This window comes from Podarcis cretensis (assembly GCF_951804945.1).
Source record: "Podarcis cretensis genome assembly, chromosome: 1".
Taxonomy (NCBI): domain Eukaryota; kingdom Metazoa; phylum Chordata; class Lepidosauria; order Squamata; family Lacertidae; genus Podarcis; species Podarcis cretensis.
Genome location: NC_137170.1, coordinates 79,212,722 through 79,229,100, shown reverse-complemented (window position 1 = coordinate 79,229,100; position 16,379 = coordinate 79,212,722). Strand labels below are relative to the sequence as shown.

Sequence of the window (16,379 nt, the reverse complement as noted above, 5' to 3'; positions counted from 1 at the left end):
TGTGTGATAAAGATGTTTGACATTCCAGAGAGGTTTGCTTAGGATGATATAAGAAGGGTTTTATTAGTGTCTTCCTTAAGACCTTTGGTTCCAGCCTTGATCCAGGACTCAGTGTTGGCTACTCTGTGATCAGGTCTATGTCATCGGGTGATAAAGAAGCAAGTTTCCATGTGACTACAGGGAAAAGAATATGGCTTGACAGGAGACCCTCCTGTAAGGGTAGTGTTAGACATGCTTTTTGATCTGGTCTTCTGAGGCTACTCAGTAACTGTTCCCTTCGTAAGAGGATATTTTTGGCACCTTTGAGCCCTCAAAGACATGTGGTGCAGTCCTAAGTGTGTTTATTTAGAAGTAATTCTAGTTGGGTTCACTAAGGTCTGTTCCCTAGCATGAGTACAAGGGACTAAATCCTTAATTAAGGGTCTATGTTTGTATAGAATGTAACCTCTAATGTGCCCTGTTGTATATGAGCAGACCATATAGTTCAGTCTTGTATAAGATCAGTGTTTCATTTGCAAGCAATGTGTGTTAACTCTGCTTGAGTTTTAGAAATAGTGACAAATGGAGATGAGAGAGCAATAAACTTGTAGTAAAGTACTAAGACAAGGATGGGCAACCTGTCGCCCTCCAGATGTTGCTCTACAACCAATTCCCATCACCTCTTACCACTGGCTAGGCTGATACGACTCCAACAGTGTCTTGATATTGCTCATCTGTGCACTAAGATACCAAGGAGTCCTATGCTTTTGCACTGTGAGCACTGTTGCTGTGTATTTGTGGCTAGGAAGGAATCTTCCCTAGGTTATATTCTGATGGTTATTAAATGTCTAATTTAATTTTTTGTTATCTCCTGTAGCATATAATAATTTGTTCCTTGGGGCATCTTCATGTGTTTGTCCCTAGACCTGTTCATTACTCTACAGGAAGAAGCATTGACATGTTATTGTTTAGTCGTTTAGTCGTGTCCGACTCTTCGTGACCCCATGGACCAGAGAACGCCAGGCACTCCTGTCCTCCACTGCCCCCCGCAGCTTGGTCAGACTCATGCTGGTAACCTCGAAAACACTATCCAACCATCTCGTCCTCTGTCGCCCCCTTCTCCTTGTGCCCTCCATCTTTCCCAACATCAGGGTCTTCTCCAGGGAGTCTTCTCTTCTCATGAGGTGGCCAAAATACTGGAGCCTCAGCTTCACAATCTGTCCTTCCAGTGAGCACTCAGGGCTGATTTCCTTCAGAATGGAGAGGTTTGATCTTCTTGCAGTCCATGGGACTCTCAAGAGTCTCCTCCAGCACCATAATTCAAAAGCATCAATTCTTCGGCGATCAGCCTTCTTTATGGTCCAGCTCTCACTTCCATACATCACTACTGGGAAAACCATAGCTTTAACTATACGGACCTTTGTTGGCAAGGTGATGTCTCTACTTCTCAAGATGCTGTCTAGAGCATTGACATGGTGAATATTAATTTAGATATAAATGAATACAGCATATATATTGTCTTTCCAACAAAAATGGTCCCCAAGCTGTTTTTCTAGCAAGGTAAAACCAACATAATAGTACCAACTATTAGCAGCATTGAAAGGTAAAACATAATGAACCAAAAAATCATTAACACCCTATAAATCCTGTCTGAAAAGTATTCCTCTTAATAACTTTATGTGGATTGCCTTTTGTAAGCATTTACTATTCTGTGCAGATAGCATGCATTCCTGGGTTGTAGGCGTTGTCTGTTCTTGTCACAAGTTTTCCCTCATTCTCATGCCTGAGAGAAGTGCTGTTTACAGTACATAATGTTAGGAACGGCTGTGCTTCATGTTCTGGTAGTCAGATAAAGGGGATGGTCACGTGATTTCAGAAATCAGCAATTGGCACAGGTCAGCTGCTAATCTCCTTTCAGAGCCCTTAGGGGGTTATGCGTATATCAGGTGCAAGCTGGCTACTACTAAATTTGTTGTTCAATCATTTAAACATTATGTAACTACCTTGAGTCGGACTAAATCTCAGACCTCTCTCTTTAAGAATGTGATGGTAACTCCTTTTTTATGAGTGGGTGATCAGGTGACAACAGCATAACTTGGGGGCATTAAAGAGTCCTCCTATTGAATTCTAACCTACTTCATTGGTAGATCTTACAACATTTTATAGGATCATAGAGTTAGAAGGGACCCCCAAGAGTCATCTAGTCCCCCTACAATACAGGAATCTTAACTAAAACATCCATAACAGATGGCCATCCAATCTCGGCTTAAAAACCTCAAGGGAATGAGAAATCACAACCTCCCATGGAAGACTGTTTCAATGTTGAACAGCTCTTACTGTCAGATAGTTTTTCCTGATGTTTGGAAACTCTTTTCTTGTAACGTGAAGCGAGGAACATGATTGCTAGATGATGAGCCTTCTCGTTATCTACCTGTAACTCTTCCAATGCTTCAGAAGGCTCTAGATGTTTGAAGCCTCTTAGGAGTTTTGTGATAGTGGGGCACATCATTTGTCACTTTCTAAAGAGCCACCTTTAGTCCTGTCAATTTGTCACTAGAGTATAAAGAGAAAGAGAGAAGAATGAAATTCAGCCCCAGTTGTGCACCTAACCAGGCTGCCTTTCTTACTTGTGTTACTCAGTATGGACGTAACTTGCTTCAGGAAATGGGAGGCATTGTACAGTAAAGTGGTACCTCGGGTTAAGTACTTAATTCGTTCCGGAGGTCCGTTCTTAACCTGAAACTGTTCTTAACCTGAAGCACCACTTTAGCTAATAGGGCCTCCTGCTGCCGCCAGCCACCGGAGCATGATTTCTGTTCTCATCCTGAAGCAAAGTTCTTAACCTGAAGCACTATTTCTGGGTTAGCGGAGTCTGTAACCTGAAGCTTATGTAACCTGAGGTACCACTGTATAGGCTTTCTTGCTTCCGAGATTTGGATTCTGTGATAAGGCATCAGTACTAGAACTTTGCTAAATGAGTTTTCTTAATTGAGTTTTAATACCTCCTCCAATCTCTTACCACACTGTGAGCTGTCAAGGACCAGATGCTCTGAACCCTTTATAAGGGCCAGTTGGGTGGAAGCATCAGCTTGTATAGAACACAACAGCCAGAACTGTGGTTCACTGGGGTTAATTGTTGCTCTAGTTTTGTTATGTCTACACTGGTTACCAGTTTTGTTTCTGGGCCCAATTCAAACTGTTCTTGTTGCCACCGTTAGAATAGAAAACCTCCTTTTTAAAAATGTGATTGAATTTTTTGTCCACGGCTGTATTTTGTGCTTCCACATGATTGCAGTATGCAAGCAGCCATAATCTCTGGCCATTGTTTAGTTAGAGGAGCCTACATTAATGAGACTCCCTCGCAAATTCTTGTTTGTGTACAATGCAAACCTGAATTGTGCAACTGCTCCCCCAGAAACAGACTTGTGGAAAGCTGAAGGAATCCATGGGTAGTCTGCTGATGAGAAAACTCCACTTCTACCACCAGATATTGCAGCACCAAGACTCCCTTGAGGATGGAGTATGCCAATGGCTTAACCAAGTGTATGTGGAAAACTTTAGTCTTTGAACCACACATCACTGTGCCTTGCTTGTGAATTATATTGCCCTTGGGAGGCAGTCCATTGGAATAAATTCATTATGACTTAACTGTTGGCAGCTTGCCGTGAGTAACCCAACACCAATGGGGCAAAGTTAAATTGTAAACCATAAGCCTTAGTACGTAAGCACTAGATGGAAGGGCAAAGAGGACAGAGTTTCGGGGGGAGAGAAAGCCAGTATATGAAGCAACCTAGCAGAGTGAATCCTTGGTGCTTTCATGAGAGGGGATTTTGAAAGGGTGCAGAGGGCCTCCCTAGTGCTGGATCTAGCCTCTAAGGCCTGAATTTGCAATGCAGACTTTTCTCCTCTCTTATCTGGTTATCTCCTAATGCAGTGATGGCCAAACTTGGCCCTCCAGCTGTTTTGGGACTACAATTCCCAACATCCCTAACCACTGGTCCTATTCGCTAGGAATGATGGGAGTTGTAGTCCCAAAACTGCTGGAGGGCCAAGTTTGGCCATCACTGTCCTAATGACTAGAATACTCCTGCCTGACCCTATATTACTATGTTCTCTGGAAGTTCTAGGCCAGCCAGATTTTAAAAATAAAACAAAAACAAAACAACCCTTCAACACCATAAAAAGGAACATTGCAAACATGCTAAGGAGTTGTGGGTGATAAAATAGCAAAACTTGCGTATCCTCACAACAGTGCTGTGAGGCAGGGTTAGCTCAGAAAGGGAGTGAGTCTCCCATTTAGTGAGTGAGCTTTGCAGTTCATCAGGGATCTGAACTCTGGCATTTGCACTTTACATTAACACTTGCAATATATTGTAGTTAGTCTTGGTGAAGACTTGACGTTTTCATCCCCAAAAAAGCTTTTGATTTGAGTTTTAATGTTTTAATGTTGTATTTTAATCTTGTTTTTAAGTTGTATTTCAGTCAATTTGTTTTATATCGGGTGTTAGCCGCCCTGAGCCCGGTCTTGGCTGGGGAGGGCAGGGTATAAATAAAATTATTATTATTATTATTATTATTAGTTGTTAGAGTGTTGGACCAGGACCTGGAAGACCAGGGTTCAAATCCCCCCTCAGCCGTGGGCAGTCATTCACTCTCAGTCTAACCTACCTCACAGGGTTGCTGTGAGAATATAATGGGGAGGAGAAGAACTACGTAGACCACTTTGAGCTCCTTGGATGAAAGATGGAAAAGAAATGAATGGGGAGATTAAGTAAATAAATAAGCAAATAAGCAAATAAGCAATGCACAACACACTTGGAGTTAGGATTCATTCAAACCCTGCTAAGCTGGACTTGCCAGGACATGAAAAGCAGCCTGAAGCTATTGGGCAGGGTGAGGCACCACATAAGAGAAGAGATGCTTAAGCTCCACTGGCCCTTCTATTCACATCTTATGATAATTATACTCTTTCCTGCTTCACAAGTGAAAACTGGAGGCTCATGAGAAACCAACGAGCCCAGCCCCATCACATCTAGTTGGGCACTTGCACTTCTTAAAGGCCTCTGTTGAAGAGGAAAGGGAGAGAGTGTTATAGGAAAGCAAATGTAAGGTAGCATAAATACTCTCTGCTCTCTCCTATGGTCTCACTGGCCCTACAGAACAAATATGGTGAAGATGGTTAATTCTGCATTTCAGCAGAAGCAGTCTAGTTTTCTCTGGTCTAAGTGATTAGGAAAGCTTTGATAACAAGAGTGGAGTCTTGTCTGTTAACTTCACTGGAGGTGGGATGGAGGGGGATGACCTCTGTTCTTGCAGCAATAAGCACTCAAGAAGTGGAGTGGAGGAGTGCAAGTAACAGCATGGTGTTTTTCAGTATAGCTTCACAGCCCACACATCTGATAAAATGGCTTTGTATCTAAAAGCCACCCTGCCTTGGTAAACCGTTATGGAAACAAACTGCAGTTTGCACATTGTTAGAGGTAAACTGTTAGTGGCAAACACTTCTTTGCAAAGTATTGATATCACCCAGTGCCAGAATTAGGGCACTGTGGGCTGTCTCCCCTCACAGGGTACCGAGCCGAGGAGGTGCAAAATTGAGAAGATCCATAATTGAGAAGATCCATTTGGGAGCACCAAATTTTGACCTCACACAGGGCACCGTACTACAAAAGTTTACCGAATCTGCCCCTGAATCACCACTTTACTTATATCCTGCCTTTTTCCCAAGGAGCTCAAAGCACCATACACAGACACCCACCCACACTGTGGTTCTCCTTATCAGGTGCCTTAGACACACACACACACACACACACAGAGAGAGAGAGAGAGAGAGAGAGAGAGAGAGAGAACACGTGCATGTGATTGGACCAAGACCGCTAAATGGGAATTTGAACATGGGTCTTCCAAGTTCTAGTCAGCCACTCTTAACCACTAGACTAGACCACATTGTCTCTCGTGAGCACTACTGTACGCATGCAGCCTTTCCCCAGCCCCTCTGTCTTGTTGTTTTTCCTCTAGTCTGCTGAACTAGGGAGTAGGCAGCAGTGGAATGAGGTGAGGCGAGATGAGGTGAGGCTCCAGCTGCATGCAAGACAAGGTAAGGCAAGGCTCAGGCTGTGCTGTAGATACACAGATACACAGTTCCTTTAGCAACAAACAGACTGAGCCCTATATAGTGGCAGGAACTGCTTTTGTTAGCTCCATTTACACTGGACGGTGCATTCTTTTGTTAAAGAGATCCAACCTGCCCCATTTGTCTCCTACTGTAGGGGAACCTCTGGTGGGAAATGAGTTAAATAATTGTGGCTGCTAGGAGGTGTCAAACCAGCAGAACTCATAGTTTGCACAATATCACTCAGGACAGTACCATTTCTATTCTGGATGACTCAACTCTGGCTGGCCTTACTTGTTAACTGTAAATTGCAAAACTATGTACATCCTGAAAATTCTGGTCGCTTTAAACACTGTTTACAGCTACCCACTGTCCTTTTGCAAAAGAAAGTGTTCAGATGCTTATCTTCTCACACCTTGTTAGTGGTACTTTATACTTTCATTCATGTAATGCAACATGTTAAGTACACAACATACACACCCTTACAAGGAAGATCTCTGTTATTTTTGAAAGTCTATGACTAAACATGAATGTGTACATAATTATAAGTATATACCATATGAAATTAGGATCTTATGCATCAGTGGATGAGGATTTTTCTTGGAAGAGGAGAGGATTTTCACCTTGATTTTGATGTAAAGCTGAATTATTTAGTGTTGTTGTAAATTGTAGTAATTGATCGCTACGGGTTAACATTGCAATTTGGGAATTTATTGTGCTTTATAAATACAGTGGTACCTTGGGTTAAGAACTTAATTTGTTCTGGAGGTCCGTTCTTAACTTGAAACTGTTCTTAACCTGAGGTATCACTTTAGCTAATGGGGCCTCCCACTGCTGCTGTGCTGCCACGTGATTTCTGTTCTCATCCTGAAGCAAAGTTCTTAAACCGAGGTACTATTTCTGGGTTAACAGAGTCTGAAACCTGAAGCTCCTGTAACCTGAAGCGTCTATAACTCGAGGTACCACTGTACAGCATTAGTGGTAGTGATTGAATTGAGTAAATGAAGCTTCTTGTCCCTCTACCCATTAACAGTACATTTTCTGGAAAATGCTCATCTCAGTCCTAGTCAGAATTTGAAACAAGGCTTACAAAATGGAGATAATATGCTCTGGAATCTGTTAGGTTCTATAACCAATATTCATGCCCAAATGAATTTACTGCTGCACAGTTATTGAAACCATTTCATTTTCTTAAATGAAAGTTCTGGTAAAGGTAGGGTTCAGAGTGGGGATATCTTGCCATCATGATGTTTTTTCATCTTGCATTACTGCGTAAAGCCAAAATACTGTACTTCTTGTGCAGCATGTATGTATGTGAGCTTGTTGAGATTTCTGTATAAAAAAGAGGGTTTATCTACTCATTCTCCAGAATCATTTATATATTGTAGTAAAGTAATGCTACTGACAATGAAGGCTGAGCTTATAATTATAGTTTATAATTAAGGAGACTGATGAATAAGGCTAGCTTTAATTGCTCCAAACCCAATAAGCCACAGAACAAAAGGATTCTGATGCCAGTCTGTGTTAAGCTTACCCAGGATGGAAATAGGCCCATCTAGGGAGCTATGTTTTCATGATGCAGCTTGATAAAATTTGAATTAATTCGAAACCATCTGTTCCCCACTTTTATGGGGAGCTGTTCTTACTGTCCTTGGAACTGGAAGCATAGCCATGGCTCTTGGCCAGGCTTTCTAAGAACTCTCTTTTGCAGAATTATTTGTTTGTGTAGCGTCGTTTCTCAAATATTTGTGCAAGATGACCTTTTTAAAAAAATAATAATGTGGCAGCTTGTAGTGTAGGAAGGATGGCTCATGTGCTCTCCTCATAGAGAATGGCCTTTAGCATAGGGCTGCTGTTGTTCAAGAAAGGCTCCTTGTCTTTTTTGCACTGCATCCCAAACAAAGAGGAGTATGAAGAAGTTGCATAGCTGGCCCCATCTTCCCCACCACCCCTCACCCCACCTCAGAAACTGGAAGTCCTGGGAGTGCAGAAGGCCACTCAGACATCAGAACAAATTGTTCTAGTGTACACCATTTCTCAACACTTCTTTGGAAACAAGCCCCATAAAGAGGCAGTAGTCACGTGAGTGTCTTAATGCCTGCAAATAAGCTTTGTCTCCCATGCAAGGTTATAAACTTCTGTTCTTTTCTAATGATTTATCACTTTATTGGGGTTTTGTTTTTTGCTGCTGTTTTTCGGATTGAGGCAAGGCATTCTAGGGTGGTGCAGTCTATTGACAACAACATTGCCAGCTGCCAACTTAAGAGATAATATCTGTCCCTGCTTTGTTTGTGGGTTGTTGTTGTTTTTTTAACAGACTGGAGCAGCAAAGGAAGATGTACCCTCTCCTACTGTGCTCCTCCACTAGTGCCTTTGCCCACCTTTCTTCCACTTTGCCACAGAAAGTGGGGCTCTCTGGCTCCACAGCAAGAAGGGTGAGCAGAAGAGCAGTGGAGGAGCAAGGCAGGAAGGGCACCTGCTGCAGCATCTTCCGAGGCTTCCAGGCTTTTAGAGGGCTGGGAGGCAGCCTTAGTTAACAGAGAAGGCAACAACTCAACAGCCGGGGAAGGGCTGTCACTCAGAGGTAGAACATCTGCTTTGCAGAAGGTCCCAGGTTCAATCCCTGACATCTCCAGGTGAAGCTGGGGAAGACCTTTTGCCTGAAACCCTGTGTTCCTATGTGTGCAGAAAGCATTTCATAATGGTCTAGAAGGCTAAACCAACTCATTGAGTTCTTTTCCCAAAACAAGCATCTTAAAAAGATACTGTGACTCACTTAGTAGATTGTAATTGGTGGGCATCATTATGACAGTCCCCCTTTCCACAGATTTTTCTTTTAGTTAGAGGAACCTCTGCACTTACTCTGTGGGTGATCCTTAAAAAAAAGAAGAGTCACTATAAACCTGCACCAGTTGTTTCTGTGGTCGCCTGAGGGTTTTTGGCAGATGTGCAAAAATTTGCCTCCCTTTGGATTCTAAGCTTACATTGTGAGAGAGAGTTTCATGACTGCCGTATGCAGATGGAGAAGGAACAAAGCGAGCAGAAGGAGAGGAGCTTGGTTGTTTATTGGGAAACCACAAAGTGTGTTTTCCTCGGCTGTTCATCTCAGCCCCACCCTCCACTGACTGGAGATATACATGGTTGCTTCTTGTTGAGTAGAATATAGTTGAAAACTGCTTCATTACTAGTCTAAGGCAGCCTCTTCTGGTGCCTTTGTTAAACTTCCCCAAAGTTAGCAAATAAAATGAGGCAGGCATGGGATACTGCTGGACACTGGGACTGCTGAATTGGGAAAAGTGAAGCTTTTACAGGAAAGAAGCCCCTTCCCCAATTTCTGCTATGAGGAATCTATGATATGGTTGCTGACTGGAGAGTTGCTATCTTGGGTCTGCCTACTGAATACCTCTACCTTTAGTAAGTACCCCCAGCCTCAGCTGCAGGTAACTTAGCTGGCTCCCTGTCATTTGCAATACATTTGTGTGTGTGTGTGTGTGTGTGTGTGTGTGTGAAGTACTGACTGGTGTTGCTGCCTTTCTTTTCTTCAGGGATGAAAAATAAATTGGCGAAAAGCAAAGCCTGCTGGAACAGATATGGAATGTGTGAAAACAGGAAGGGTGTGATGTAAAGCAGATTGCCAAGTGGTGGAGAGAGAAAGAGCAACCAGTGTGTCATGGTAGCCTTGTAGGAAAATCCAGGCGGCAGCTGTCATGATCCTGGCTGGAATAAGATGATTTGCAACTGGGAAGAGGCAGAAGGATGCTTTGGAATCAGTGTTTGATAAATCTGTGTAGATCTTACACTGTTGGGAAGCAGCTCTTTTAATGAGGTTGATGCCCAGATGTATAGAGTAGGGTGACCTTGATAGATAAGGCCTATAGCGTCTGTTCCAAAGAGCTCTTGAAGAAAACAAGTTCCACAGCTCTGGCTACTCCCATCACAATGTTACAATGGGGGTGGGGGATTGCATGTGCCTCATGGTTAGAAACAGTCTAGCCCGATTGCAGAGTGGCTGTTTCTGTCTGAAATGGTCCATCTCCCATCCCATCTCCTATATCATGTTGGGTCTCTTTGAGATGGTCTGTTTTTAAAATGTAGCTGGCATACCTTGGAGGTGGAAATCTGACTAAATGATAGCCCTTGCAACAGTGGCAGACCTTGAGGTCTCCCATTTCATCAGCTCCCTGTGCAACACCAAAATTCGGCACCCCACCCTATCGAGCCTCTCCCTTTCCATTCTACCTCATAGTTGTGGTGCCCCTGAGGCTCTGCACCCAGTGTGACAAGACCAGTTGTGCTTCCCTAAATCCGCCTCTGCTTGCAATTGTGCAATATCAGTCTCCAGTATCTGAAACCACATGTTTTGAAAGGACAAACATTTGTTCTTTGCAGCTCCCCACCTCCAGAATCCCTCTGCCTGTTCCCCTTTCCTCATGCAACAGAGACAGCACCAACTTTCTCAATCAAGGTTTGCATTCTTCAGTCTTAAATTCAAAGTGTCTCCTTCCAGGTCACGCAAATCATATCCTTGGGCCCTTTCTGATGCCCTTGTGAGACCATTTTGATGCCTTGGAATTTATTTAGTTATCCTTTCATCTGTAATCGTGGCTGTGCTCCCTCCCGCCCCCGCCCCCCCCCGCCCCCCGTACAAGTGGGTGTGTATTTTGGCCAGTATAGCTTTACATTCCTCTTGGAATGCTTTTTAAGCCTCACATGTTAAAATGCCCTCTGTGTTGGTCTGTAATGGAATACCTAATGAAGCTGGAATGTTCCTGGCTTTAGCTAGTGCCCTTTGCTCTGAGATGGATCCTTCCCAAGAAGAACCGGGGCTTCCAGAATGACTGTCAGTAGCTATGCCATCTCTTGCTTGCAGATAAATCTTATTTGCCACTAATTTGAATTGCTTTGCTTTTGTGAGTTGAATATTTTTGCAGGTCAAATTGACCCTTCCTGGGAAGAGAGCTGGTGGTGCTTCTAACTGTTTTGTGTCTCTCTGTTGCTGTGGTGTGGGACCTCTGGCCTTCTAGATGTTGCTGAATTACAACTCCTATCAACCCTGGCCACTGGCTATGCTTGCTGAGAACTCTAGTTCAGCAATATCTGGAGGATCAAAGGTTCCCCACCTTGGTTCTGGTGGTTTAAGTATTGAGAGATTATGAGAAGTTACAGGGTTTCCCCAAATTAGAGCTTCTGGGCACCAGCAGGGAGGGCTTATGGAGATGGAGGAGGGGAGAAGAGTCTGGTGGGAACCAGGGCAGCTTGTATGTGGTGGTCATGTAGCAGCACCCCAAACAAACATGGCTATAAGCCCCACACAATTTAAGGTTAGGTTGTCTGGAATAGGGCCTCCATCTGTACAGCCCTGCCTAACTGTTGAGATTTGATGCAGAGGTTCTCTTAGCTATAATTCCTCTGTGGGAAGCTTGTTATGCAGTGACAAGCCGTCTCTGGGTTGGTGCCCCAGCTTTGGAATCCCTCTGAGATGTGACTGGAGTTTACACCACTTGAGTTTCCTGCAGTGATGTTGGGGATGTTGGGTTTTCTGGATTTCTTTTTCAAGAATCAAAATACAATTAGGGTAATTTCAATTGGGAAATTTTCTGATGCCCTAAAACACACCCCCAAACTCGGCCCTCCAGATGTTTTGGGACTACAATTCCCATCATCCCTGACCACTGGTCCTGTTAGCTAGGGATGATGGGAGTTGTAGTCCCAAAACATCTGGAGGGCTGAGTTTGGGGATGCTTGCCCTAGAGAGTGGTCTAATTTAGCATATTTGTTTTTCTTGTACTTAGTAAAGAAAGGTAACAAGCTTGCTTAATACTGTATTTGCAATTGGCATCTGTTCATTGTGAACTTAAGAATTTATGAAATGGAAAGTTTCCATAGAAAAATAAAGCCCCACTTCGTTAGTTTCCAGTGCCAGGTGAAAGCCTTTCTATTCACTCAAGACTTTGGTGGATATTAGTGTCAGGCTTGATGTGGTTTTTTTTTCTTTTTATGCTTGTATTAATTGCCTTGTTTTCTAAGGCACTGTAGTATAATGTAAGTTTGTATTTTATTTGTAACCCTCTCTGGAGCTGCATTGCAATGAAGAGCATATTATAAACAATATTGAGATGGTTGACCAAAATATTGGAGGTTGTATTCAGCTAGGTTTTATTTAAAGAAGATCCACTGAAATTAATAAATATGATTAAGTTGGGTCCATTAAGTTAAGTAGATCTGCTCCAGTAAAGCCTAGCTGAATAGCTCCCTGGGTGAGGGATGAAGAGAGATTGGGCATACACACAAATTGAGACCACCCATCTTTTATATCCTCTACCAGCCTTATGCTAGGAACTGGAGATAATAGCTTAAGGATGTTTATTACTGTGATCCCTCAATAGGAGTCACCTTCCCTCTCCTTCAGCACTCTAGTGTGAGTTCTCTAATTCCCATTAATAATCCTATCTAGCATTGCCAAAGCTCAGCTTGCTGGTGGCCTTCTTCTGTTAAAGTGTGTGAGTGTGTATACATAGCATTTCATAAGGTTATAGCACATGCTCAACTATCATCACTGCTGTCATCTACTTTGGAGTCTATCCAAATAATTCCACTCTCCTTTGGCAGTGCATCCAAGCTGAATCTCTCTTCTAGGAAGTCTGAAGTTCACTCTATCCATGTCCCCCTTAAAGGTTATTTCAAGGTACACAGCTATGTTCTTGCTTTTAAACAAGTAAAGGACACATTTTATGCATAAGAACTGTACTGATATGTTTGGTAAGGACCCCCTTCCAGAGGGGGACCCCCTTCTGGCTTTCCCTAATTTTAGGGAAGGCTTGCCTCTCCCCCCCTGCAACCCAGTGCTTAAGAGTGCAAAGTGTACTTGTGCCTGGGGAGTTAAATAATTACAGTCCCAGCCTCAGTGATGCCTTGCCACGTCAGTTTCCAAATGTTGCCCATGACCCTAGTGGCACTGCAAAATAAGAGTGTAGACTGTTTTGTAGATTATTTTTTGTCTTTGTAGGTCCAGGGCAGCAAAGGCAAAGTAGCATCACAGCTTCTGTGCAGCCACTCTAAAGAAACTCATTGGGACTTATTTCATCTCTCCTTCTTTTGTACCCATAATTAGAAAACTAGTTTTAAAAGCAGCTTTCCTCTAGATATCTGCCAGTATTTCTGGTCAGTTTTCATGTAGTTGATGGTGTGTGTGCAGTGCTCAATCCAACATATACTCACAGCATCCTCACTTCTCCAAGTTTGGATCCTTATGTAGCCAAAACATCACTAACTTTCCCTTGTGCATGGAGTCAGCAGGCTTTGGGGAGCCTCAAGATTTTAAGAATTGCAAAAAATCTTCAGGAACCAAAGCAACTCAGTGAACACCGTGCATTCTCAATGGCCATTAAATGCTGACTTTTTTGTGAGGGGTAGTAGAATGGAATATTCTGGAACCTGCACCCATAAACAGAAGCACTGCACACTGTTAACATTTTGTTGCAGGTGCTACTCGCTTTGCATATTTGCTGGCAGCATTATGAAAAGCAGAGCACAATCTGCTGGTTTTTATGTGCTCTCGCTAGAAACCTAAGAAAGGATATTGGGGTTGTCAGCACCAGAAACTGTGATTGTGAAAACAGTTGACATTTTCTGACTACATCTCTAATCTGCAATATCAGCACTCCTACACTGCAGTTCCTTGCAATTGTTTTGTTGTCGGTTGACTTTGTGGTTCTTATTTTGTTTGTAATTGTGCAGCTGTACTTACCTTAATTATATATTCGTTAAGCTGCCCTGGGGCTATTTGGTGAAAAACAGGCTAGAAGTACAACTAATCTAAACATTAAAATAAATATGGTATATATATTATAACCAGGAGATTTTTTTTAGTGTATATTTCAAGGGCTTGGTTGTTCCCTAAAATCAGTCTCCTCCAGGAGGGATGCCAAGAGCACCTCTCTGTTGCAGGAATCCAAGGAGGAGCAAGCTATGGCTGCTAGTCATGGTGGCTGATGTACCTCCAGGGTCAGGGGCAATTTGGGGCTTTTTAGCTTAGAAAAATAATGGGTCAGACAGGATATGATAGAAATATATAAAATGATGCATGGTGTGTAGAAGGTAGACAGAAGTTTTTATTCCTTTCCAACAATACTGGAAGCCATGGCAATCCATCAAAGCCAAATGGGAGATACGGAACTGACAAAAGAAATATCTGCTTCATACAGTGCAGATAAACTAAGGAATTTGCTACCACAAGATATGAGGGTAGCAGATAGGTGAACACAAGTCCTAACAAATCAGTCTAGGTTCATTGTGTGAGTTCTGGCAATTTGAATCTGACAGCTTTTAGTCTCTCTGCCCACTGTCTCTCTCCTACCCCCTTTGCCTTTTGCTAGTTTTTCTGGCTGGCATGCCCTAGAGAGGAAGTGGGGAAATGGGAGTCTTTGTTTTTCTACTAAGTCAGCCTCTGACCCACTGCAGATCACTGGGACAGTTAAGAATGAAGCAGCTGAGCTTTTGTTCCCACAACTGTGGACTGTTTTGGAGCGACGTGATAGAGCAGTGGAACCGTCTCAATAGGGAAAGAATTGCTGGGTTGTTGTTGTTTTGCCCAGTTCACTCCTGTCCAAGAGAACTCTGAAGACTGAATCAAAGCCTGTGTTGCTGCCAAGCTTAAAAAGTTCTCTTTGGGGAAATCAGTCTTCCTTTGTGGGGGTTTGTGTATCAAAGTTGGTGGCAGTATCTCATACAGTACTTCAGACAAGTTTGCTCTGAATCATGGAAGGATGCATTTAATCATTAATACCATGTATTTATTACAGTGACTCACAAACTGATCAAATTATTATAGCAAAACATTTTGGCTTCCACTTCCTCAGCCGCTCCAATGTGAGTTAAAGAGGGCTGTAGCCAGGTTGTCAGTTATAGAATGTGGAGGACTGAATATCCCACAGTGTTGCATTTGCTGTAGCTGAGTGACACTGTAGTATCCTTTGATTGACATCAGAGCAGTAGAGGAATGTGGAAGTCAAAGCACTTGAAATTCAATTTATTGTGTGTATGTGTGTGTGTACTGGGGGAGTGTCTTTTAGGCCTGTTAGTATGAAGAATTATTGTGGAGCAACACCCACTTAACAATCTTAGAATCTTTGCTCAGTGCAGGATCTGCAATGCAGGATACAACTTCAGCATCCCTGACTGATCGTTATAGCTACTGGTCATGATAACTGAGTTATGGGATAACTCAGTATCAAAAGCCGTTTGCCCTGGATACCAGTCGCTGGGGGAACACAAGTGTAGAGTGTGCTGTTGCACACATGTCTTGCATGTGGGTTTCCCATTAGCATCTGGTTGGGCACTGTGAGAGTTGGATGCTAGACTGGAATAGTCTGGTTTAATCCAATAGTGCTCTTTTAAAAATCCACAATGGAGGCTTATTTCGACACTTAACTTTCATCTGCGGGACGCGGGTGGCGCTGTGCATAAAACCTCAGCGCCTAGGGCTTGCCGATCGCATGGTCGGCGGTTCGAATCCCCGCGGCGGGGTGAGCTCCCGTCTTTCGGTCCCAGCTCCTGTCCACCTAGCAGTTTGAAAGCACCCCTAAAGTGCAAGTAGATAAATAGGTACCGCTTTCTAGCGGGAAGGTAAACGGCGTTTCTGTGTGGTGCTCTGGTGCCGGCTCGCCAGAGCAGCTTCATCACGCTGGCCACGTGACCCGGAAGTGTCTGGCTCCCGGCCTCTAGAGTGAGATGGGCACACAACCCTAGAGTCTGGCAAGACTGGCCCGTACGGGCAGGGGTACCTTTACCTTTACCTTAAAAATCCACAATGGAGGCTTATTTCGACACTTAACTTTCATCTGCCAGTAAGGGACCATAGAAGTTTTATTATTTTTACACCTGGAATGCTAAGCTCCCCGAGATGCACTGGGCCAGCCCAGATGCTCTGAAATATTCCATGTGAGCATGCCACTGCATAGCAGAAGTAACAAATTATTCTTCAGTTAATGTTTATGATTTTCTGGTCGTAATTTGCATCAATTTAAATGTTCCTTGACTAATATTTTGAGGTAGTGAATATGGTGCAGTAGGGTTTTGTGGTGCAAGAACAAATATGCCAGATTGCTGCTGATTTCATGATGAGACCATGTTTCAAGAACTAAGACATAGTCAAGCTACATAATTCCTGCTGGCTGCTTTATTAGATAGTATCCTATAGATGTGCAGTATCCAAGTTTGAAAACCAGTGATCACGTAATAGAAGAAAAAATAGAATAGCCTATTATAACATGGTAGATTTGTTTTATAC

At 43.1% G+C, this 16,379-nt stretch overlaps 1 protein-coding gene across 2 annotated transcripts in view; it reads left to right on the top strand.

The window, feature by feature from the left end:
• The window catches only part of PNPLA2 (patatin like domain 2, triacylglycerol lipase), a 44,476-nt gene that overhangs the window by 9,749 nt on the left and 18,348 nt on the right, over positions 1–16,379 (top strand). The gene's annotated exons all lie outside the window — the stretch shown is intronic.